General features: G+C 39.8%; 1 protein-coding gene across 1 annotated transcript in view; it reads left to right on the top strand.

The window, feature by feature from the left end:
- The first annotated feature begins 601 nt into the window (after window positions 1–601).
- Window positions 602–27,117, top strand: part of LIMS1 (LIM zinc finger domain containing 1) — an 87,317-nt gene continuing 60,801 nt past the window's right edge. The window contains exon 1 of the mRNA XM_034658909.1: window positions 602–954. The gene's annotated coding sequence lies outside the window, so the exon portion shown is untranslated. The remainder of the gene's footprint in view (window positions 955–27,117) is intronic.

Below are 27,117 nucleotides of genomic sequence, written 5' to 3'. Positions count from 1 at the left end.
TCCATCTCAACCAAAGATCCCTTTCTTATTCTTCAATGGAAACTTGGCACCCAGGAGTCCTGGGAGGTGACTCAGTCGGGTGTGTGAGGCCTCATTAGCCTTGGCCCTGCTCCTTTTCTGCACTGTGTTTGTCAAGGATATCTGGGACAGAAGGAGCTGTTTCCCTGGCTCTGTCTGCTGGAGTTTGGCCCTCCTGTCTCTAAACTTGGACTGAGCCACCAGGAAGAGAAAATAAAGACGAGCCGCTCAAAACTGAAGTGGTAAAGCATTAGAGAAGTAAAAGAAGTGCTAATAATTGAAACATGTAGATACTGTTAAGATCCAAAAGGGTGGAGGCCATCTTTTTATGAAAGCCCCACCTCCTTCTATGCTGATTGATTATTGGTTTCTTTCTAAGTCTTTTCTGCATATTACAAATGCTTTCAGTAAGTTTATGGATGAATTTCTTAGTAAGGTACATAAAACAACTCAACAGGATATGAGTTATGACATTTAGGGGTGTTGCCTTATTGCTTCAGAACTTTGGGGTTATCGTGTAACACGCCATGTCACATGATTTGACTGAATGCAGGGGAAAAAAAAGCCCTCAGCCTGGTTTCATTGGCTTAAATATAGCTCAAGGCAACAGACACAAAGTTAAGATGAGGAAGTACTATACAGTGTAGGAAACAGGAGCTTTTAAAGATAATTCACTGATCTGGAACTGGTTGCCCAGGCCCTGATAAATGAGTGAAAACAAGAGCAGAAGTACCAGGAAGGAGATGCTTTATTCTTGAAGTGAGAGAAAGGAACTCTGGAGGCACATCGGGTAAAGTGCTTGGAATATCGACTTGGTTTTGCAGAAGTGGGGCTGTGTGTACAAAATTAAGACAGAGGAGTGGAAGTTTGAGAGAAGACATTCATCGAAAAGATATTCGTCTAAACTTGTATATCCAGTAACAGGAACAGTCTTGGGTAAGTTGTAGTAGCTTTTGGCCATACTAATTAAATTTTTCTTTTCGCTGCTACAAAGCGTAATGGTTGTGGTTCTTACTTCCTGCGGGTGCATATTTAATTACTGAGCATATGTAAAAGCAACTTTATGTTTTATTGGTTTCAAAGAGGGTGAAGAAGGGAGGCTATACCCTTATATTTGCAGAGAAAACATTAACCACCTTGATAGTGTTTAGTGCCATATAGTTTATGGTCCTGCAGAAACACAGAGTATTTTTATAGTAATGCTTCTTGTCGTTTTATTACATTAAATATGTTTAACCCAAATTCTGTGTAGGGTCTTAAAATAAACAATCATATACTGTTTAACATTATGCTTAGTGAATATGTGTCTTGCCATGGTGTGGAAAAAGCAACTATAACTATTTGAGTTACTTATTCATTAACCTGTGTAAGTCTATAAAAACTAGCAGGCCATTTTTAAAGCAACCTTAATGTGCCAAATCTATATTTGTAAAACATTTATTGAGAGGTGATTATTCACCCCAAAAGGATCTTGTGCTTTACACATGATCTGCCTTACACAGTGAACTACCTTAGAGATTTAAAGGTTTTATGAAAACATTTATTTCTCAGTCAATCTCCAGGAGCATTGTAATCTTGAGAGGAACATAGCTGTGATATAGAATGGGGTGATGTATTAGGGTCTTTCTTATTTTATATAGGTTATGTATTCGTAGATATATGTTTTTATATACAAACACATAGTCATAAAATATGGAATAGTTATAGCATTAGGAAAACAATTATTTTTTTCAAGGACATGAAAGAAAAAGTTAAAAAAAGGATGATCGCTTTGCTTTGGTCTTGCAAATTAATAGAAAGGGTACATACTTTAGTTTGCAACAACAAGGCACTATGCATGGCATATAGAGTTAAAAAATGAGTAAGGTACTTTGGGTAAACATACACACAGTGGTGTAAAAAAAATTGCATACAAATAAGCATAATCAGACCACCATGAGTACTGTCAAGTTTTGGGGGATAACCAAAAGGAGAAGTGACCTCAGGGACAGCACCATTTAATTGATTATTAAATTGGGCTTTGAAGAATGAGTAAATTTCAGCATTTAAAAAATGATGGGAAAGGGTGTTTTCTAGCCAGAGTTGGTGACATCTTGAGCAAAGGTTTGCAGGTCAGTTTACTTCTCTGTTCAGAACCTTCCATTGCCTTTCCACCTCACCTAGAATGGAACCTGGAGTCCTTATTCTGGTTTGCAAGGGCATACTTGATGTGTGCCCTGCTCTTGATTCCTCTTTCTTTCAGATACCATGTCTTTCCTGCCCTTTTCCACTAGATTATAAGATCCATGAAGCAGGGTCTTTGTCTTTCATGTTCCCTCATGTATCCTAGTGCCTAGAGCTCTAAGTGCTCAGTAAATGAGTTTGGAATGAATTCAAGATATTCAAAGTCATCTAATGTGCTAGGATGTAAGATGTGTTTGTGGGATAAGAGTGATAGGGAGTTCACATGGAGTACTGCTCTTGAATGCAATATAAAGTTTTGGGGTGATTTTGCAGGGAAAGTATATGGTAGCATTGCAGTGTGGAGGATGGACTTGGAGAATCAGAGAGTGGAGATAGTAATACCATATGAAAGGTTGTGTCAACGATTCCTTCACACAATCGACATTGGACTTATTTGCTCCATGATAAGCACTGTGTTCAATTCTGGGGATGCAAAGATGACTGAGAAATAGTTCCAGTTGTTGAGAGCAGATATGTGAACATCTTGCAGTAGAGGTCTCAACGAAGTGGTGTGATGGGTACTTGAACCAGGGCCTTACCATGGGTGGCAAGGAGTATTAAGTCTCATGGACTGTTTCTTCATTTCAGCAGCTCCAGGAGTTCCCAGACAAAAAAAAGGAAGCTATTACGGGAACTTCAAACAGTGTCTTTAGTCATTTATGTGTGTGTGTGTGTGTGTGTGTGTGTGTGTGTGTGTACAATTTTTTTTTAAATGCAGAGACCTTACTGTGATTTTGAATTTCATCTTGCCTGAAAGTTCCTATCAATACATTGATTGGCCCATTCATTCTCAGAAGAAAGATGCATATAGGAACAGCGCCTCTATAACTGCCTCTACCCAGTGTCTATACTAGGTCAGATTTTAGCTCCAAGTGAGTGCATCACTTTGGGGGCATAGTTTGCCAGTCTACAGAATGGAGATGATGTCCTAATTGAATTAAATGAGGTGATGTATAGGAAAGTATTTTATATATCAAACATTGCTACAGATATATGGTGGTATTGTTGGGGGTGAGGAGGGGTACTCTCCCACCCCAGATGAGAGTTTGGGATAGGATATATAGAACATGGAAAAATTGAAAAACGAATTTTACCAAATATTCTGGGTTGGGAGAGAGAAGAGGCAGATGTTCTCTTAGCAATATATTTATGGAGCTTAAAAACTTGCAAAAGGAAGTTTGCAGCCTGAGGAACTATTTGAACATGTAGTTCTTTGTGTTCCGCCATTCATGGTCTTTCTTGTCACTGGTTTGACAGTTTCAGACCTGTAAGGAGAAGCTGCCTTTCTTGTTCATGTATTTATTAACTGAGTCTGTTTATCCTTCAAACACTTTGGTATAGTTGAAAGACTGTGGATTTTAGAGCTACCAGATGTGGGTTCAGATCTTCCCTCTGCCACTTATATGGTTTTTTTTTTAAAGATTTTATTCATTTGTTTGACAGAGAAGGCACAAGCAGGGGGAGCAGCAAGCAGAGGGAGAAGGAGAAGTAGGCACCCTGCAAAGCAGGGAGCCCGATGTGGGGCTCAATCCCAGGACCCCAGGATCATGACCCGAGCCAAAGGCAGACACTTAACCAATTGAGACATCCAGGCATCCCCACTTGTATGGTTCTTAATAAATTATAAAATATCTGAGTCACAAGATTCTTCACCTGTAAATGGCAATAATTCCTAATCTGTAGGTAGTAATGATTAACTGACACGTACAAGGGTCCTAGCTTGATATTTGGTGGGATTTAGGTGGTCAAGAAATGTTCCCTTCTCTCTTCTTTTTTTTTTTTTTAAGATTTTATTTATTTATTTGACAGAGAGAGAGGCAGCCAGCGAGAGAGGGAACACAAGCAGGGGGAGTGGGAGAGGAAGAAGCAGGCTCCCAGCAGAGGAGCCTGATGCGGGGCTCGATCCCAGAACCCTGGGATCACGCCCCAAGCCGAAGGCAGACGCTTAACAACTGCGCCACCCAGGCGCCCCCTCTCTTCTTTTTTTATTGTGGTAAAATACATATACCATAGAATGTGCCAATTTAACCATTTTTAAGTGAAAAATCAGTGGCATTAATTACATTCATGATGTTGTACAACTATCACCACTATCTATTTTAAAAACTTTTCATCATCCCAAACAGATGTATATCCCATTAAGCATTAACTCCCCTGTATATTTATATAAGTGGACTTATATAACATAAGACCTCCCTGTCTGGCTTCTTTCACTTAGTATAATGTTTTTGAGGTTCATCCATATTGTAGCACGTGTCAGAATTTCTTTCCTTTTTATGAATTAATATTATTGCATTCTATGGATATGCCACATTTTGTTTATCAGTTCATCTGTGGAAGGACACTTGGGTTGTTCCCAACTTTCAGCTATTATGAATAATGCTGTTGTGAGCACAAGAGTACAGGTATATGTTTGAATCCCAGTTTTCAGTTCTCTGGGATAGATACCCAGAATTGGAATTGCTGAACCATATGGTAATTCTATGTTTAACTTTTTGAGGGACCACCAAACTGTTTCCCCTCTTTGTTTTTTATTTTACTCTACATCATTCATACAGGTATCCTTTAAGATCCAGAACTACTGGAGCTCAGGGTTGAAAGAAACCAAGTTCTATTGAGTATTTGATGATCTTCATGATTTTTTTCCCATTCTGAATAAATGTGATCCTCTTCAAACTCTCCCATTGCCTGACTACCATTGAAGAGATTTTCTTCTCTCTTTTGTTCTTTTTTTTCTTAAATCTCTCCCCTTCTCTTACGTTTTCTTCCCCTCACCAATTCTTTCCCTCTCCCTGTCTGATTCTGTCACCATCCCCCATCTTTTCTAAAGGGATGAAATCTGTCAGGAGCTGCTCCTTCTTTTCCATCTCCCAGCCTCACTCACACCTGGAGTTGTCCTTGTGGACAGTGTCCTAGAGATGGAATGAGATCAAGAGGCTAGATCACATTGATGTGTAATAAACTTCTTTAAGCCAGACTTTCAGAAGGATTGGCATTTATAATAAATAATGGCAAGAATTTGGGAAAAGTTGGGTAGAAAATAAGAAAATACCATCATCCCAGAGAAGAATCATTTTCAGGGTTGCCAGCTCAGCACATTGTTAGCAACAGTTTGAAGGAATTCATAAAAGAATTTTTTTCACAGACGAATCAGCCAGAAATAAACCCCAGACTGCCAAATCAGATGTGATTTCTTAGTCAAAGAAACTGCTTTTTATTCCCTGTAATCCTGATTGGCCTGGCCAGTAATTGAAAGTCAGTATTCAGTTTGGTTTTACTTATATCTGAGACCATTATAAAGGTCTTCATTCATTGTGTATCTGATGAGACACTAATGGGAAATAAAGGATGTATCCATGCATCTTAGGAGAATGGAGTTTACACACATGAAGTAGCGAAAATTAGAACAAGGCTACATTCAAATTTAGTCAGTAGCAGTGAACTGTTGATAATAGTCCTAAGGAGAAAGTGAGCCGCAACCAGAATTTTGACCTTAATTTTAATGACTTATTAACACGTGGACCAGTAGAGAGGTGAAGGGATGAATATGGCAGGTAAACGGAGGATGGGAATAAATAATGCAGCTGTGGAGAAGGGGACATATTTTGCCTAGAAAGCACCCCACAGCCCTGCCTGGTAAGGGTGATTCTATGGAAGCAATTAGAGTGGAAAGGAAGGAAAAAAGGAAATTGTGATCCAGACTTTACATGACTAACCACAAGATGACTACATCAGCAACTCAACATGTTCACAGGGTTTCTAAACCTTCAAAGAAAGGGAAGTAACATTTACTGAGAATGCACTTTGTGCTGTTAAATACTAAATGCTTTCCTTCTGTTTGTTAGTCTTTGAGCCCGTGAAGGGGTTTTATTATGCCCACATTTATAGATGAAGAATCTATCCTGCAGGTGAGGAAATTTGCCCTGGCTAATAAGAGATAGAGTCCAGGCTGCCACTCCCCCTTGTTTTCTGGGCTACATTTCTTTATTCTGTAACAAGGCTTATATTATCTAGATTGGTGCTATCCAATAAACACATAACATGAGCCATATCACGTGTATAGTTTAAATTTTTCTAGAAGCCATGTACAAAAAGAAACAAGTGAAATTAATTTTTTTAAAAGATCTTATTTGTTTATTTGAGAGAGTGTGTGTGCACGAGTGGGGTGGGGGGCAGGAGGGAGAGGGAGAAGCAGACTCCCCGCTGAGCAGGGAGCCTGACTTGGGGCTTGATCCCAGGCCAAAGGAAGATGCTTAATCGACAGCCACCCAGGTACCCAGGTGAAAAATTAATTTTCATAATATATTTTATTTAACTCCATATGCCAAGCTGTTATCATGTCCAAACTATATACATGTCTTGTAACATATTGAAACTATTGAGATATTTTACATTTTTGTGAGCTAAATCTTTGAAATCCCAAGTCCATTTTACTCTTATAGCACATTTTGATTTGGGTTAGCCACATTTCAAGTTGCAGCATGTGGGTAGTGGCTACCAAATTAGCATAGGTCCAAGAAAGGTATTGAGACTCACCCTAGAAAATCTAGGGTAGAGGCTCTGCCTTGAAGTCATGTTTTTCATCTTAAGAGAAGATGGAAAACTATAAAAGAAAAGTACAATACATGAAAGGGAGGACTGCTCTTTAAAAGCAAGTAAAAACAGAGAGCATAACGTTCAGAGTTGTCAAGTCACTGTGTTGTATACCTGAAACTAATGTAAACACTGTGTGTCAAAAAAGTAAATGGGGTGCCTTGGCGGTCAGTCGGTTAAGCGTCTGCCTTTGGCTCAGGTCATGATCTCAGGGTCCTGGGATCGATTCCCGCAATGGGCTCTCTGCCACTCCCCCTGCTTGTCTGTCTGTCTGTCTCTCTCTCTCTCTCTCTCTGTCAAATAAATAAAATCTTTTTTAAAAAATTAAAAAATAAAAAATAAAATAAAATTAAGAAAGTAAAGATGTGGGACACCTGGCTGTCTCAGTCGGTGGAGCATGTGACTCTTGATCTCCGGGTTGTAAGTTCAGGCTCCACAATGTGTATAGAGATTACATAAAAATAAAATCGAAAAAAAGAAAGAAAGAAAGTCATTACTGTATCATGTAAGGCATATTACTGACCGAAGGGCCATTTATGGAGAGTGGTAAAGTCATACCAATTTTTATCACCACCACCAGTAACGACCACAGGAAAACTGTGGCATTGGGTGCTAGATTCTGAACCATATTTAGTTAGGGGAATGACATGTCTTGGCAAATCTACTAACCATTAAGAATGGCACCACAGCTTTTAATGTATATATGCATGGTGTTGACAAAAGAATCAGTTCTTCCAAACGCCTAATGCCTTTTTCAGATGGGAGCTATGATATCTGCTTGAGGCAATAACCGTGAACAAACTACCTTATATGGGAATTTCCACAGACTTCAGCTCTACCCAGAGCAAGATAAATGATAGTTGCAGACTTCTATTGCAGCAAAACAGGAATTTCCCCTTCATCCTCTTCCTGTGATTGTGCCGCCTACTTTGTTGTCTTTGTCCCACTTAACTTCTGTCATTTCTGTCTTTCAATCTTTTCTCATTGTACTTTTTTCTTTTTGTTTCATTTTGTTTTGGTAGTAAGCTGTGTACTAGGATCCTGTTCTCTGGTCTCTTACCTGTGGGACTTTAATTCTGTTCCTACACCCAAAAAAATGAAAAGGATGAATTAGAATTCTTCACAATCATTCAGGGCCCCTCACTTTGGAGCTTGGAGCCTCATTTTTACATTAATATTGTTGTGCTACCATCTCCAGACCTCTTTTCATCTTGTAAAACTGAAATTCTTACCTTCACATTCCCCTCCACCCCCAGCCCCAGGCACCCATCATGTTACTCTCTTTGGCGATTTCAGATATCTCATATGAAGTTTAATCATATAGTATTTGTCTTTTTGTGACTGGCTTATTTCACTCAGTGTAATGTCCTTAAGGCTCATATGTGTTGTAGGTCTCAGAATTGCCTTCCTTTTTAAGGCTGAATAATATTCCATTGTGTGGGGGCGCCTGGGTGGCTCAGTCATTAAGCGTCTGCCTTCAGCTCAGGGCGTGGTCTCAGAGTCCTGGGATCGGGCCCCATATCAGGCTCCTCCGCTGGGAGACTGCTTCTTCCTCTCCCACTCCCCCTGACTGTGTTCCCTCTAGCTGGCTGTCTCTCTCTCTGTCAAATAAATAAAATCTTTAAAAAAAAAAATTCCATTGTATGTATATATCACATTTATCACATTTTGTTTATTCATTTGTCAGCAGGCATTTGTGTTGCTTCTACCTTTTGGCTGTCGCGAACAATGCTGCTGTGAACATGGGTGTACAGATATTTCTTGGAGTCCCTGTTTTGAATTATTTTAGATACACCCAGAAGTAGAATTGCTGGGTCAGATGGTAACTCTGTTTTTTTATTTTTTGAGCATGGCCATACTGTTTTCTATACTGCCCCATTTTATATTCCCACCAACAGTGCAGAAGGGTTCCAATTTCTCCACATCTCCAACATCTGTTATTCCCCCCCTTTTTTTTAAATAGTAGCCAGCCTAACTTGTCTCATTTTGATTTTGATTTGCATTTCTCTAATGACTAATGATATTGAACATCTTTTCATGTACTTATCAGCCATTTCTGTTCCTTCTTTGGAGAAAAGTCTGTTCAAGTCTTTTGCCCATTTTTTTTTTTTTCAATCTGGTTGGTTTTTTGTTGTGGTTGGATTATATGAGTTCTTTATAGATTCTGGATATTAACTCCTTATCATATATAATTTGCAAATATTTTCTCCCATTCCATGAGTTGTTTTTTTAACTCTTTTGATAATGTACTTTGATGCACAGAAGTTTTTAATGTTGATGTAGTCCCAGTTCTCTATTTTTACTTTTGTTGCCTCTTCCTTTGGTGTCCTATCCAAGAAATCATTGCCAAATTCAATGTCATGAAGCTTTTCCCATATGTTTTCTTCTGGGAGTTTTATTTGATCCATTTGGGATTAATTTCTGTATATAGTGTGAGATAAGAATTCAACTCCATTCTTTTGTATGTGGATATATTTCCCATTTTGGGCTTCCTGGGTGGCTCAGTCTGTTGAGGATCCAACTCTTGTTATGTCATGATCTCAGGGCCTGAGATTGAGCCTTGCTTGAGAATCTTTCCCTCTCCCTCTCCCAACTGTGTACGCATGCACACTCTCTCTCGAATGAATGAATGAATGAATGAATGAATGAATGAATGAATGAATAAAAGCTTTTAAAAAATAAAATAAAAAATTTATTTTTCCTGTTTGCTGAAAAGACTCCTTTTCCCATTTGAATGGTCTTGACACCCTTGTCTAAAATCATTTAACTGTATTTGTGAGGGTTTATTTCTATGCTCTCAGTTCTGTTCCTTTGGTCTGTGTGTCCGTCTTTATGCCAGTACCACACTGTTTTGATACTGGAACTTTGTAGTAAGTTTTGAAATCAGGAAATGTGAGACCTCTAACTTTGTTTCTTTTGAGTTTGATTTGGCTTTTTGGGGTCTCAGAATTTCATATGAATTTTAGGATAGATTTTTCTATTTCTGCAAAAAACATTATTGAGATTTTGATAAGGATTAAAGCTTCATTTTTTAATTCTGTAAAGCAAGGGTGATATTTTTGCCCAGTGATTTAATTTAAGGCAGCAGTTTCTACCTATAGAAGTGCCAGATAAGGCCTAGAGGCTTGGGGTTGGCCTTAGGCATCTATGGATGGTAGGAGGCACATGCTGGAGCAAAGATTAAGAACAGGGAATGATTTCCTGGCATGTATTTGCTGTAGTGCCTTAAAACACGTTTAAGGAATTGTGTAGGGGATCTTCACTCTCTGCTGCAGACACAGAAGAGTTAATACTCTTTTGACTTCACTGTGACCCAGTAGTAGTATATTGAGGTCATGTCATTCAGTGACCAACATGACTATAGTACTTTATTATCTCTCCCAGTTTGTTTCTTATTAATACTTTATTTGATTCTTACAAAGAGATTGTGAGGTAAACAAGCATATGCTGTCTTTGATTCATAAGCAAGGAAAGTAAATGCTTTGCAGAAAACTTTTGGGTGGCCATGTAATAGCTAGAATGATGGCAAAGCCAGAGGGAGGCCTCAGGAGCCTGGTGCAGCCTTCTTTCTGCGGCAGAGTTGGGCACCATAGTCGCAGGGTGGGGCTGTGATCTCTCCTTGTAGTGGTGGAGGCTTTATGGGAGCCATCTAGTGTAATCTGCTGGCTCCTTTGACTCTCCCCTGCCTGTCCTTATGGGCACAGAAAGGAGTGTGCTGAGTTGGGGGAACAGTGGTTGGGAAGATTTATGGCAGGAAGGGGATTCACAGTTAGGGAAAATGGCTAGAAATTAGGCCAGACAGGTAAGTAAGTGCATTGTAAAGATTTATGTTGTTAGAAGGTGAGGGAGGGACAGTAAAGTGTCCTCCAAACTGAGAAGGCATTTTGAGACCTGAAGAGGAAGCAGGTGACTCCATACAGTTTCCAGGGTAATCTACTGACAGTGGTTGGGGGTGGGGGTGGTGATAGGGGCAGCGGCGATGAGGGGAATCTTGCAGAAGATGAGAAGATGATCCACGGCAGCTGCATAGTTATTTTCTGTAAAGTCCAGACCTTAGTCCACATATTTTATAGAGCAGTGGGACATGCAGAAGGGCACTGTAGTGAGATCAAAGGTTTGCACACACCTCAGAGGGCTTGCATGCACCTAATCAACAGCTAACCTTTAATTAGATCTGGAGGCACCACCTGTGCGTTAGGAAGGGGGAGACTATGTTATCTCTAACACAGGCCAAAACAAGCCTCCCCCTATCCCAGCCTTGGCAGGCATTTCTAAGGTATGTATGTTAATCTCCAGGGGAGCTGGAACAAGAGGTCATCGATTGAAACGTGATAGAGGGCCAAAGACAGGGCCAGTATTGTCAGCACTCCTACATATGTCTCTTATGCTATACCAAGGGCTTTGAACTGTATCCCGTATAAAATAGACATCCATAGAAATATTTTAATTTAATATTTCTGATCATAGTATGATCAGAATTGCACTAAAAAATATTTGCAGTGAGGGAAAGGAGAAATATTGATGATAATGGTGATATGTATTTTGTATTTAACATTAATTATGTGCCACTTGTCAACCTTAAAAATAAAATAGGCAGTTATTTTCCTAGCAAAATGAGTTTATTCAGGAATAGCAGAGGAATTGCAATTTAGGACAAGCAAACTATTGCAAACCACAGGTAAGTCCAAAGGGACAAAGGGAAGGTTGCTTTTATTAGGCGTTAGGAGAAAATTGGGGAAGATTGTTGTGAACAAAAGTTCACTAGAAAAGAAGAGTTTTTGAAGTGGGGGAGAGATTGTCCCTCTTTTTCTTAAAAGCCGGAGATAAAATTCCTGTGGGAAAAGTGCCTTTTCTTTGTCTAGATAAGAATTACTTTCCTTCTTGCTGCAGGTTATGCAGGCCATGGCGAGTGGTGTGTTGCTGAGAGCTCCCCCTTCCGGGCTTCCCGACTCTATTTTCAGTGAGGTTTCCCTTACTCCTTCTACACTTGACTTTCATTAACCCAGTTGATTTTCATAGGAGCTGTATGGGGTATGGTTATAACCGTCCCCTTTTTAGAAATAAGAATAGCTAGTAAGAACCAAAGCTAGGATCTGAGTTCAAGGCTGGTTGACTCTGAACCCAGCATCTTATGGAAGGATGAGTGAGGATGGGGGACATCAGCTGGGTATGCATAACGTTATGGGGAGGGTGTTAGGCATGTAAATGTCAATGAAGAGAGGAATGGAGATGACATTTCATACATTAAATCAACTGGTTTTAGTGACTGGGTTGGTGAGAAAGAAGATGCTGAGGAAGACTTTGAGATTTTAGCTTGGCAGCCAGGTGATAGGAATGCCTTTGGTCAAGATAAAGTGGGCACTGCTATACAATATTCAGTTTCCCCACTACCCCACCAGTGATAAATAGAACATAATGAAGCATGCCAGTTGTCTGATACCTTTACCATATAAGTAGTGCTTGTATACAATTAGTGTTTACACAAGGACATGTTTCTATCTAGTTAAGATTCACTGTGATATAAATTTTAGGTTTATTTCTCTCTAACCTAAATATTCAGAAGAGAGATAGACGTTGACCTCTCATAAAATTTGCTTTTAAAGGTACTAAATTCCTTGTAGCGCCTGGGTGGCTCAGTCGTTAAGCATCCTCCTTCGGCTCAGGGCGTGATCCTGGGGTCCTGGGATCGAGCCCTGCATCGGGCTCCCTGCTCTGCTGGGAGCCTGCTTCTTCCTCTCCCACTCCCCCTGCTTGTGTTCCCTCTCTCGCTGGCTGTCTCGCTCTCTCTGTCAAATAAATAAATAAAATCTTTAAAAAAATAAAACTAAAGGTACTAAATTCCAAAGTACGAAATTAAGTGAAACTTTATACTATGGCTAGGGTTTCTTTTTCCTGTGTTCTTTCTGCTTATTTACTTCTGGGTTTTGAAGTGTGTGTCTAGGTCTTCATTTACATCTTAAGGGAATTGCATCTGAAAGCTAGCCCTCTGTATCTGTTTTTGCTAGTCTTGACTGTTTAACCTGTCTCTAATGCATCTTACGCTGATCCTTTTCTCTTAGACAGTTTATATCCAATAACTCTCATTATCATCTTCTTCTGAGTGTGCTTCCTAGCAAAAAATTTTTTTTATTTTTCCACCTTTATTGAGATATAAATGGCCAATATTTTTGAGGAACTTCCATATTGTTTTCCACAGTGGCTGAACCAGTTTGGATTCCCACCAGCAGTGCACAAGGGCTTCCTTTTCTCCACATCCTTGCCGACACTTAACTCTTATCTTTTTGATAATAGCTGTTCCAGCAGGTATGAGGTGATATTTCCTTGTGGTTTTGATTTGCATTTCCCTCATGATCAGTGATGTTGAGTACTTTTTCATGAACTTGTTGGCCATTTGTATGGCTTTGGACAATCCGAAGCCTCTGCCCATTTTTTAGTCAGGTTGTTTGTGTTTTGGCTATTGAATTGTATGATTTCCTCATATACTTTGGATATTAACCCCTGTTAGATACATGGTTTGGAAATATTTTCTTCCATTGTTGCCTTTTCATTTTGTTGATTGCTTCTTACGCTGTGCAGAAGCCTTTTAGTTTGATGTAGTCCCGCTTACTGATTTTTGCTTTTGTCACTTGTGCTGTTGCTGTCTTGTCCAAAAAATCACTATCAAGACTGATGTCAAGTTGCTTTTCTTCTAGGAGTTTTACAGTTTCAGGTCTTAACATGTAAGTCCTTAATCCATTTCAGGTTAATTTTTGTGAGTGGTGTAAGATAGAGGTCCAGTGTTATTCTTTTGTACCAGCATAATGTTTTATGTCTTCTGTTTATTAAGTATCATTTAGAAGTGGCAAGATGTTTTTTAATAATGGCTATATATATCAAGTGGTGGCTACTCAGGCTTTCACTGTGGGTTACATTCATGTGATTTTGTACCTGAGAACTAACAATGCCCCTTTTCAAACTTACTTTCATTTTCTGAAAATTGTGTGCATGTAATATCTTTAGGAGCCACATGATGGCAGAAACAGTGCTTTGAAACTTGTGGACTTAACAAACATGCTCTAAGAGAGTGTCTGCTCTATATCTTCATCCTTTCTGTATTAAAAAAAAAAAAGGAAAAAAAGGCATAGAATTTAGTAGAAGAAGCCTTCAAATATCTATCACGTACTTAAGAAAGAAAACATCACAAATATAGTTGAAATCTCTTGGTACACTTTCCTGTTCCAGTTACCCCCCCCACCCCTACTTTTCCTCTGTTAGGAAACCATTTTCCTAAATTTGTATTACTTCTCTATATATCTTTATACATTTATTACACGTTTATATATTTTTAACAGTACAAGAGATTGTTTCTTTTGTTTTATATTTTATATAGTGTATTCTATTTGTGTTATTATGAAACTTTAGGTTTCCACTTAACAATGTTTTTTAGATTTATTTATGTGGATTTATGTAGGTTTAGTGAATGACTTTTCTTTTGAAGCCATATAGTGTTCCATTGAAGAGAGCACACTTTTTACATCTTTTTTCTTAAGGATTGATGTTTAGAGAGACAGTATAGTAGAGTGATTCTAGACTAGGGATCTGGGGACCTGGTGTACCCTTTCAGATCCCATTGCTGTCCCTTACTAAGTACAGAGCTTGGTTTCTACTTCTGCAAAATAGGGGTAGCACTTGTTTCACAGGGTGTTGTGACCACTAAATGAAATAGTGTATAGAGCATTAACACCATAATTATTATTATCACACTACAACAAGGTAACAGTAATGTAGAACCAGCATTATTTTGTGCCTTTTATTAAATTCTGTTGAAACTGGAAGTCATCCTGAAAGAAGGGGGAAGAATAGTGAAAATGAGGACTTGTAGACAGTTGAAGTGGCTTCTTTCAGATGACTTCTGCTTTCTCTAAAGTAGGCGAGGTTATCTGTACGAGAGATGGGAAAGGAGGGTGGGTGGATGACTTGAGAGTGCTCAGTGTTTGAAGTGACCTTGTTTGGGCCATGATCTGGCTAGGTGCTTGCAAAAGAATTTCCTGTTTAGGTTATATGCTTTTCTTGTTTGTTTTGTTTTTTCTTAGCAACTTTTCACCTGATAAATCATGAAGGCTCTACCACCACTCTGGAGTTTCTCTTTCCCTCCTCCCACAGCATATCTTGCTGCCTAGACCGTATTCCACAGCTGGATATCTCCAGGCCTGTAACCCTCTCCACCTTGGATCCAAACCATTTATGGCCTTCTGTCACATGTCACATAAATTTCCTAGCCTGGCAATGACAGGTCTTCACAATATGGCCCTGACTGCCTTGATGCCTTATCCCCTGCATTCTTCTGCTCCCACTGTGTTTCCACAGAATGAGGCTACCCACTCTTCCCTGAGTCACTCTCCACCTTTCCATGCCTTTGTTCTATTTCTTTTTTTCTCTACCTAGAATATTATCTTCTCCTCTCTCCCCATGCCCTTCTTTTGAAATTTAACATATCCTTTACTGTATTTTGTGTGATGGAGTTATTTAAACATCCCTCAGATGTGACATCCTCAGATACTTCATTACAAAAAGCGCCCAGTAAACCTAGGAATCCTGCCGCAGACTTTCTATTGTCCAGTCATTACATTTGGGCTGTTTTTATACTGCTCTCAGGGTATTGTGTTCTAACTTCAAGGTGGTCATGCTTACTTTCATCCCCATTGGTTGAATTTTTTTTAAGTTAAAATAATTCTTTTTCTTTTTTTTTAAGATTTTATTTATTTATTTGACAGAGAGAGAGAGAGAGAGACAGCCAGCGAGAGAGGGAACACAAGCAGAGGGAGTGGAAGAGCAAGGAGCAGGCTTCCCGCAGAGGAGCCCGATGCGGGGCTTGAACCCAGGATTCCGGGACCACGCCCTGAGTCGAAGGCAGACGCCCAGGGACTGAGCCACCCAGGCGCCCATTAAGTTAAAATAATTCTATTATGAAAATTTTCTAATATAAAATTGGAAGAAATGAATCTCCGTATACTCATTACCCTCACATACTATATGACTGTATTAACTTCTCTATCCTTGTTGTCTCTCTTTTTTAACTGAGATATAATTGACATACATTAGTTTCAGGTGTACAACGTAATGATTTGATATTTATATATTGTGAAATGATTATCACAATAAGTCTCAACATCCATTACGATAGTTACAAAATTTTTTTTCTTGTAATGACGACATTTAAGATCTACTCTTAGCAACTTTCAGATATACAGTGCAGTATTATGAGCCATAGTCACCACACTGTATGTTACATCCCCATGACTTATTTTATAACTGGAAGTTTACATTTTGACCACCTTCACCAATTTTGCCTACCCCTCCAACTCCTACCTCTGGCAGCTCACAGTCTATTCTCTGTCTCTATGAGTCCTTTTTTTTTTTTAGACTCCACATATGAGATCACACAGTATTTGTCTTTCTCTGACTTATTTCACTTAACATAATGCCCACAAGGTCCTTCCATGTTGCTGCAAATGGCAAAATTTCATTCTTTTTGTGGCTGAATAATATTCCAGTGTGTGTGTGTGTATCACATTTTCTTTTTTTTTTTTTTAAAGATTTTATTTATTTAGTTGACAGGGATAGAGACAGCCAACGAGAGAGGGAACACAAACAGGGGGAGTGGGAGAGGAAGAAGCAGGCTCATAGCGGAGGAGCCTGATGTGGGGCTTGATCCCATAACGCCGGGATCACGCCCTGAGCCAAAGGCAGACGCTTAACGACTGCACCACCCAGGCGCCCCTCTTTTTTTTTTTTTTAAGATTTTTTTATTTATTAGAGAGAGAACAGAGGAAGAGGCAGACTCCCTGCTGAACAGGGACCCCAATTCAGGGCTTGATCCCAGAACCCTGGGATCATGACCCAAGCTGAAGGCAGACACTTAACTGATTGAGTCACCTAGGCATCCCCATATGTCACATTTTCTTTGTCCGTTCTTCCATCAGTGAACACTTAGGCTGGTTCCATGTCTTGACTATTGTAAATAATGATGCAATGAACATGGGGGTGCAGATATCTTCAAGTTTGTGTTTGTGTTTCTTTCACATAAGTATCCAGAATTGTAAATGCTGGATCATATGGTAGTTCTGTCTTTATTTTTTTGAGGAATCTCCATACTTTTTTCCACAGTGGCTGCACCAATTTACGTTTTCTCTAAAAGTGCACAAGGGTTCCCTTTTCTCCACATCCTCACCAGCACTTGGTACTTCTTGTCTTTTCGTTAATAGCCAGTCTGTGATGTGATGTAGTATTTCACTGTGGTTTTGACTTGCATTTCCCTGATGATGAGTGATATTGAGCACTGTTGGACTGTATTTTTTTTTTTAAGATTTTATTTATTTATTTGACAGAGAGGGAGACAGCGAGAAAGGGAACACAAGCAGGGGGAGTGGGAAAGGAAGAAGCAGGCCTCCTGCCGAGCAGGGAGCCTCATGCAGAGCTCAATCCCAGGACCCTGGGATCATGACCTGAGCTGAAGGCAGACACTTAACGACTGAGCCTCCCAGGCGCCCCATCATCTGTATGTCTTCTTTGGAAAAATGTCTAGATCCTTCGCCTATTTTTAATCTGTTTGGTTTTTTGCTATTGAGTTGTCTGAGTTCTTTGTATATTTTGGGTATTAACTTCATCGTATATATGGTTTCCAAATATTTTCTCCCATTTGGTAGGTTGCCCTTTCATTTTGTTGATCGTTTTCTTTGCTGTGCAGAAGCTTTTTAGTTTGATGTAGTCCCATGTGTTTATTTTTGCTTCCTATGCCTTTGCCTTTGGTTTCAAATAAACAACTCATTGCAAAGCTGATGTGAGGGAGCTTACTGCCTATGTTTACTTTTAGGAGTTTTATGGCTTCAGGTCTTATGTTTAAGTCTTTAATCGATTTTGAATTAGTATCTGTGTGTGGTTTAAGAGAGTGGTCCAGTGCCATTCTTTGCATGTGACTGTTCAGTTTTCCCAGCACCATTTACTAAAGAGACTGTCCTTTCCCCACTGTATGTTCTTGGCTCCTTTGTTATAAATTAACTGACCATAAATTCACAGGTTTATTTCTGGGCTCTCTGTTCTGTTGCATTGAACTATGTGTGTGTTTTATGCCAGTATCATACTGTTTTGATTACTGTGGCTGTGTAATATAGTTTGAAATCAGCTTTATTCTTCTTTCTCAAGATTGCTTTGGCTATTAGGGCTCTTTTTTCTCTCTTAATTTACTTAAGTATTTAAGAAACAAATCCCAGACATTAGGTCATTTGATCCCAGATTACTTCAGAATTAGTCTCTGATAATATGGACGTTTTCTTTTATAAACACATGCTATTATCACATCTAACCGAACGAGTGGATTCTTTGGCATCATCCAATGCCCAGTCCCTGATCAAATGTTTCACCTGTCCTAAGAATATTCCTTTACAGTTGGCTTGTTTGAACCAGGATCTAAACAAAGGCCATACTTCAATAATACATTTGATTGTTACGTCTCTTAAATCTCTTTTAATTTGGAGGAAAACTCCTTCCGCATTTTTCTCTGCTATAATTACTTTTTGGAGATACCAGCTCTCTTGTCATGTTGAATTATAGTTTTGAATTTTTTAAATAAACTTTTATTTTGAAATAATGTTAGATTTATGGGAAAGCTGCAAAGATAGAGAGTTCAGAGAATCCTTCTATACCCCTCACCCAGGTTCCTCTTTTGTTAACATCTTACATTACCTTCATAGCATCCAGCCAAGGATATTACATTGCATTTAGCCTTGGTTGAATTTTAAAATAATTTCTGATCTTAAGCTCTCTTCCACTGTTGAGAAAAATAGCCCTTTTCTGGCTAGGAAGCAGTACACTGTAATGGTTAAAAGTATGATTAGGGGCGCCTGGGTGGCACAGTGGTGAAGCGTCTGCCTTTGGCTCAGGGTGCGATCCCGGCGTTCTGGGATCGAGCCCCACATCAGGCTCCTCCGCTGGGAGCCTGCTTCTTCCTCTCCCACTCCCCCTGGCTTGTGTTCCCTCTCTCGCTGGCTGTCTCTCTGTCAAATAAATAAATAAAATCTTTTTACAAAAAAAAGTATGATTAAAACCAAGCATTAGCTTTCAAATTCTTAATAACATAAAAACTGTGTGATTTTAGATTACATATTCTGCTACATCAGTTTCATCATCTTTAAAATGGAAATAATACTATTACTTTATTTGATCATTGCAAAAAATAAATTTGATAAATGCATGCAGAGTGCTCAGAAGAGTTCCTGGCTCATGGTAACCACTCAGTAAACGTAGCTCTTGACAAAGGTAATATTTCCTAAATCATAGTGAATGTCAGAGAAGAATCTGGCTGCCATGGCAGGGAGTGGGGGGACCATTTGCTTAGAAATGAGTTCCTTTGCTTTGGTTCTGTGACAGGGATCTCATTCAGTTTTAAGTATTTCACCTCTATCTTAAGAATTTTTATTCAGTAGAACATATTTCTGTAGTATGTGTGGATCAATCAAATACGGGCTGCAGGAGTTACCTTTCTTCCCTTGATCGGGGAATGAAACTGCATACTTTTTTTTTTCTTGATTAGTCTCACGTAGTGATTGGTTTATGTTTCAGAGTCACCTCCTTTATAGGGTGGCTGTTTGTATGCTTAAACTCTAACATTCGTTTGTGGCGTAAAGTGCTCTCAGAGGAATTGAAATGGGTTTGCTCACATTCTCAGTGCCTCTTCCTGCACCCACACCCTCCTAACATCTCTGTGTTGTCTCGGTTGCTTCCAGAGCCTCCCCAGTTGCTGTGTAACTGCGCATGGTTTCAGCAGAGTTGCTCTGACGCAGGAAACCCGTTTTCATTAGAATCTTTGCCCTTTTTTCCAGAACTCTTGGAAACATTGAGTCATCACATGTACTTTGCAAGGAAATAAGGCAGCATTGGTAATTTTGACCTGCAGAACTCTAAGGAATCCCGGAATTCAGTTAAATTGAAGATTACCAATTTGACTGCTTTCTTTCACTGGCCTTTGCTTCCAGACTGGTAGAAGAAAATTAGCCAAGGAGGAAGATGTATATTGTCCAGGAGTACACAACAGGTCTCCTTCCAAACCCTCAGACTGTCCATTCATGATATTCATCTAGAGCATAACTAGACTACTTCTCATTTTCAGGGATGGAAAGTGTGGGCTGCTGTGGTGAGCTTGGCAGTCTCTCGTCTGTGTTTACAGTCTGGGACTTGTCCTCAGGGCTCCTCTGCCTGTCAGGTTCCAGAAGCTTCCTGGCTTAGTTTTGTCAGTGTTGAGAGGCAGTTCTAGTTCACAGTGGACCTTTTGATAATCTGTGGGGGTTGTGTTTGGTGGCCCAGAGACAGTGTAGTCAATGGCTGAAACAGGAACATTTGAATCAGGTAGACCTGGCTTGGGATCCACACTTTATTGTGGGAACCACTTGGGATCCTCCCTTATTGGTTATGTTGTTTGGTCAAGACCTTGAACTGTTTTAGCATTTAGTTACTTCATCTGCAAAATGGGAAGAGTAATGATACCCACCTCATAGGACTGAGATGAAAATTAAATTAGATGGCATGCACAGCATGCTTGGTAGGCACTCAAAAACCCTGCTCTTGTTAGTAATGACCAACCGTGTTAGAGAGTCAAGAGACTTTGAACTTTGTAGCAATGGGAAGTGAACATTTTTGTGTCCCAGCTTTTTCTTTTGTAAACACTCTATAAAAACTATTTTATTAGATTCAAAGTTGGTTTCAAATACCTGCCTCTCTGTGGACAATATTGAAGGAACATGAAGTACAGCTCATGCTGTATTTCACTAGGTAAGTGTTGTTGCTACGTCACTACCAGAATGTGGGGAAGTGTTAACCACGTCAGTGCTTTCTGCCTCTCCTGCCCCTGTGTCTAGTCTGTGGCCCCGGCTTCTCTATTACGTCGACATTCCTCTCATACCACTGTACCTCAGGCTGTTATCTCTTTCCTGGACTGCCTCCAGGCTCATCCCCACTTGCCCCTTAAAATCCACCCTCCCCAGATGCCACTGTGAGAGGAATCTTGGTGGAACAAATTTGATCATGTCAGTTCCTTGTTTAACAGTACAGTGGCTTCCCATTGCTCTTAGGTTAAAAAATGCAAGACCCTTTAAAACGTGCCACTGCCTGTCCCTCATCTCACATGCCAGTGTTTCCCCTTAGCCACACAGTTGGATTTCCTTTCCTCCTGCCCCTGGGTCTTTGTACCAACTGGTTCTGCTTCCACAAATGCTCCCCACACCCTTTAGCCTTTAGTGAGTCCTCATCTTTTGGGTTTTTGGGGTATCAGATCTACTGTTTCTTTTCAGGAAATGTTTCCCTGCCATCCCTCCCCTGTTCCTTGTTGTAAGCGTTCTCACAGCAGCCTGTTCTATCATTTGACATGTTTTTAAATATATTTGTGTGATTACATGGTTAGTACTAGTACCACTAGTAGATTGCAAGCTCTGCAAGGTCCCTAGTGCTTAGAGCAGAACTCGCCACATGATAGGTGTTCACTAAATGTGTATGAGTGTAATGATTGGCATGGGGAAGTCACAGCACACTCTTCTGTACCCTTTTACCGAGCCCTACCCATCAGGCCTGTTGTAATGTTGTCTGCCCCCCCCTTCCCTTTCTCATGAGAGCCTCACCTGGACCCTCATCTTACACTTGGGCAATGAGACCCTCTGCACATGACTTTCCATTTTTTTATACCATCTTGGAAGCTGTGGTTCTGTCTTAGAAGGTCTGCTGCTCTGCCAGTCTCATTGTCCCTTTGACACATCTCTGTCAGTCACATGGGAGGATGTTTCCTCCACCTGGAGTGCCCTCCACTTCCCTCCCACACAGATCCAACCGCTTTAGGGGATGCATCAGTATTCAGTTATATATACTGAGGTTTATGAGGTGTGCTTTCTTCCTGATTTGATTACAAATCCCTTGGAAGATGGAATAATGTATCTTCATTTAATTTTTTGTTTTCTTCATTATTTTAAGCATTTTAAATTTTGATTCCTTATTACAGAACTATATTTATCCATTGTAGAAAACTTAGAAAATATAGATAATCCGTAAGAAAAAATAATTTCGAATCTCCTTGGATCCTACCAACCAGAGATATTTCGGTGACTACTCTTCCAGACTCTGTGGTGTGTGTGTATGTGTAGATGTATACATATGTGGTCTTTTCCTGCAAAATGAAAACAGTGTGTGATATCCTTAGCTTTTATTTCACACAGCACTATATCATAAATACTTTTTCGTGTCAAATAATTGCCACCGATCACTCTAGAACATAAAACTATACAGGAAATATTGTCCATATTGAAATAATTATGTCTTTAGAGCTTTCTTAAAAATCCTGTTTTTTATCATGGAATTGAACTTTTATCTGAGTTAGGGAGAAGAAAATAACAGTAAGTGAATGATGCTGACATTAGAAATGAGGCAGCACAAATTTTTTTTTTTTTTTATGTTGTTGCCTTTAAGATGAGACCTATACAGAACCTGGAAATATTTTGAGAACTTAGTGAAAATAGTTTTGCTGTGAAAGTTGATGTGTTGACAGTGCTACCTGTAGTAATGAGTCCTGTCCTGGGGTAAGGCAGGTATTGTGGTTTAGTTTTTAAGACACACCTCTGAAATTCCAGGGCAGGGAGCAGAGCCCTTAAGAAGATCACAGTTTCTGGCTTGTGACTTTGCCTGCCTTGGAATGTGGAAATAACTGTTTCTTTCGTCCTCTCACACACAATTACTTCACCTATTGTATTTTTCCAAGTGACCGTTTAGTTTAGAAATATGCTCAGCAGGTATCGATGTCTTATAAGGTGGACAGGTAGAGAGAGTAGAAACAATATAGCAATGTTATAAAAAATTTTATCAAAACATATATAAGTAATTATGTGAAAATCTGGATAATCAGAAAAGCTCTCTTTTGTTTGAAATATTATCAGAATTTCTTTTTAAAACAAGTTTCTTTAGATAATTAAAAATTATTCTGTTTACAAAAGTTTAATCTTATGTTCAGTTTTCCAAAAGCATGTTTAGTACATCAAATGAGGTACGTTACAATCTATCCTACGGAGGAAAAGTACAGTCTTCTTGCAAACATCTACTTCCTTGTTCCTTCCCTATGATTTCAGGGCTCTGTTGAGGAGTCTCTGGTTTTGCAGCAGGTGTGTATTGGAGCTGGGATGATGAGTATGCCTTTTTGTGGTGTTTTGTATCCTTGTTAGATCTTATCTTTGGAGCAGCTCTTTTGACTCAAAGAGAAAGTGAACAGGAAAGCAACAATCAAGAAAAGTTCAAAGATGCTCAGTATCTTCTCTGTTCCTGCCTCTGCATTCTCAAGGACCTGGCACTGGGCAATGTTTGTTGAAGAGCTGATGTATAAATTCTGATCTTGTGTTCCTGATTTACTCAGGAATGGGATTTCTCACTAACACAGTGATTAGGGGTAAAATGTGCTGTCAGAGCTCCATCAACATTGACGCATCATGTTACTTGGGTCCTTTCTTAAAATCAAGTCATTTTAATCTGGGCAAAAGACCACTGATATCACCTGATTTGGTTGCTTCTGTCTCTAAATGAAAAAATTGAGGACTTTGATAGTAAAATGATTTCCTGTATGCTTATATGCCAACCACAGCAAGGAAGCTGCCAAACGGGGAATGTCTTCTGGTTTCCTTCTTGTATCTTACACCAGCTTCCCTTGTACTTAGCCCTTTAAAAATGTGAATGGGATAGATTACTTGAAATTTTATTCCAGGGGCGCCTGGGTGGCACAGCGGTTAAGCGTCTGCCTTCGGCTCAGGGCGTGATCCCAGCGTTATGGGATCGAGCCCCACATCAGGCTCCTCTGCTATGAGCCTGCTTCTTCCTCTCCCACCCCCTGCTTGTGTTCCCTCTCTCGCTGGCTGTCTCTATCTCTGTCGAATAAATAAATAAAATCTTAAAAAAATTTTTATTCCAAATTCCTTTGAAATATGCTAGGAAAACTTGCCATATCTTGATAGCAGCATCTGAGAACATTTTTTAATTGTCCAACAAAGTACTGCAGATGACCCCAGGCTGCTGGTTATGAGAGAAACTTCAGTCTGACTCTGACTCAGAATGATACAGTGACCTTCTCACAAGCTTCTGATGACAGGTCAGCCTGTCCACTTGGGTGTGTCCATCTTGAGTGAGTTACAGAAAAGCTAGTTAAAGAAAAAATTCAGAGGGACTTGTAGACAGTTGCAGTGTCATCTACTAATGAATGGGACCGTGTTTGGGGTGTTTTTTTGTTTTTTTTTTTCTGACTCTGGGCTGGTTTTTTGCAGAGTTTATTCTGCCTTCTCATATTCTTTGCTCTGGTTAGTCTGAACTTGGCTTATCAGAGTTTGGACTCTTCTGCAGCAGAGTTGTTTTCAGCACTGGGTCCTGCCTTCATATTGATAGCCCAGAACACTCTGAGAGGTCTCATTTAGGGAGATAGCATGGCTGATAAACAAATGTTTAGGAGATGAATGTGTTAGACATAGTGAGAAAGGATCATATTCTTGCTTTATTAGGGAAAGTTTGCTTTCCCCTGTAAATGATTTTTCATAAGATAAAATTTAAACTAAAAAAGGATTCATTTACATTAAGTTCAAAGTTAATTGCAAAACATAAAATTCTTGTCTTTATATGTCACACAAAGAAATGAATGACCTGGAAATGTACAGCTATTGGACCAGTTTGTAGGCTCTCTTAGTAGCTAGTACAAAAGGTACTGCTAATGAGGCCCAGTTAACTCTAACTCTGCCACGGAAGCCAGTTTGCTGCTGTATTATTTCTGTATAGGAGGAAGAGTGACAGTTCAGTAACACTAATGATAAGTTTTAGAGGTTTGATGTTTAACTAGTTTTCTTTACCCTCTCATGCCTGAAGGAGTACTTGGACCAAGTACACTAAAAACTGGACTATGTCATAAGAGGACACTTATCGTAATGAACACTGAGTCATGTATAGAATTGTTGAGTCATTATATTGTACACCCGAAACTCATATAACACTGTATGTTAATTATACTTCAACTTAAAAAAAACTGGACCATGTCAGGTATATGCAAAAATCTAAGCTAAATTTTTTATTTTTATCCCATATAGAAAGTATTAATACTGTGTGAAATACTGTTCAACTCTACAAATATGAAAAGCTTAGGAGTTTTTACAGTCTCACCAAGAAAGTAAATCTTTGCAAAACTATGGAATAGATGTGCCTTTTTAAAATCTCATTTAGGCGGTGACTGGGTGGCTCAGTTGTTTGCGCGTCTGCCTTCAGCTCAGGTCATGATCCTGGGGTCCTGGCGTCAGGCTCCCCTGCTTGGCTGGGAGCTGCTTCTGCCTCTCCCTCTGCCCCTCCCTGCTGCTTGTACACTCTCTCTCAAATAAATAAATAAAATCTTGTTTAAACATCTCATTTAGATAATGTTGAGTGTTAAATGCAAAAAAAAAAGTTTCAGAAATCTGAAGATTGAATTTCACAAGTAACATCATAAAGTGATTAGGCTCTCAAAATCAATTCGTTGAAACATTAAACCAAAGAACTTATTTAACTTATGTCTACCATGTATCTGGCCTTGTGGACACAGTTTTAAATTACATATGTTGCTACCCTCACAGACCCGTTATCCTAAGGGAAGAGGTTGGTAGAGAAACAACCTATCATGAGACTGTGTGATTATGACGACAGAAGGAAGCAAGCACAGTTGGGGGGGGCGGGGAGGCACTCTGGGAGCAACAGAAAGGGAACTGCGGGTACTTAGGGTCTAGAAATGATTCTTTTAAGAGATGAGTCCCAGTGGGATGATTAGGAGCTGGTCCATCTTCTAGTCTTATGAAGGTGCATGTGGAAAGGCCAGGAGGTGAGAGGAAGTGAAATTTGTCCTGGGAACCACCTGGAGTTCAGTGCAGGTGTGAGGAGGGCACAGGCTCAGCAGGGCTCAGTTGGTGACTGAATGGCAGTGAGCCATTCAAGAGTTTTTCAGCAGGATCAATACGTGATCAGTTTATATTTTAGAGCACTTTGAAATTTGGAGGATAGATTGGAAGAGGGTAAGGTTAGTGGCAGAAAGATTGGTTAGGAGAAATGAAGGGGGGAGACAAAGGAACTCTTCTGAAATAGTGTCTGGCCCAGTGCAGAGCACTGAGTAAATACATACTAAATGAACAAATGAGATCCAAAGTCCTGCTCTGTGGTGCTGTAGGTTTTCAGAGAAGTGGGGAGATCAGTGCAAATCAGAAGGTCCAAGGTAAAGTCCATCTGTTGGCTTCTGAAGAAACTATCAGTTCCCTGAAATGATTATAAAACTTTGTGCTCACATGCATTTTCTGAGAGTTATTTACTTTCATCAGATTCATAAAAGGTCCCCAACCCTCTGAAAGGTGAAAAACCACTCAGTTAGGTATTAACCTGGCAGAACAAGGCCTGTGTGGTGCTCCAAAGAACTTTGTGGTTAGACATCTCAATCAAGGGTTAAGTTTACAAAAGAAATTATCAGCTGTTCTGATGAGGTTAAGCTGAAACAGATATCTAATTTGTCGAAGTACAGATTCAAAGAGAACTCAACAGTTTGGATAGAAGTGAACAAAAAGTTGTAATTAGGTTCACAGACCAGCTGCACTATAGTGGAAATGGGATAGAAGGTGCTTACCTGAACAACTTCTGTGAGCTGTTGTTCCTTAACAACCGCTGGGCGTGAGGCCTGGGGAAAGCCCCAGGAGTTCTATGTAGTAGTGAGCACCTCATCCCTGGAAGCCTCTAGGAAGAGGCAGAATCCCAGGCAGATGATACTGTATAGGAGCAAGGCCTTGTGGAGAATGAGAGTAGGGAATTCTGCGCTGAATGGAAGGCTAGACTGGCCTTCAGAGATGTTTGCAGTGCTAAAATGAAATGTTTCCCTGTTTCGAGACCACGGAAAATGCACTTGCATAGGCCTCCCTCTGTACTGTCAACAGAAGGCACCATTGATAGCTCTGTTTCTATGGAAAAGTATGAAAGTTAAAAAAAAAAAAATGACATGAGACCGCCTTTGCCAGTTATCTCCCTGTCGTGTGTTCCAGGGGTGTGCTTTCCCTCCCTTGGTGCTGAAGTTCAGGAACCCTGTTGTGAAGAGAGGAGTTGATAATCTGGCTGCTTCATGAACTCGTTGGTCGGTGGTGTGTTTTGTGGCATTTGTGCATTTCCCTTTCAGAAATTGTGCAGGTGCTTAGGTGTACCTGTGTATCCTTCCCCTCGTTCTACTTACAGCTCAGTAAAATCTCAGAG

Source organism: Ailuropoda melanoleuca, chromosome 4 (assembly GCF_002007445.2).
Source record: "Ailuropoda melanoleuca isolate Jingjing chromosome 4, ASM200744v2, whole genome shotgun sequence".
Classification (NCBI taxonomy): Eukaryota; Metazoa; Chordata; class Mammalia; order Carnivora; family Ursidae; genus Ailuropoda; species Ailuropoda melanoleuca.
Note: the sequence above shows the minus strand (reverse complement) of the source record. Positions and strands in the feature narration are given on the sequence as shown.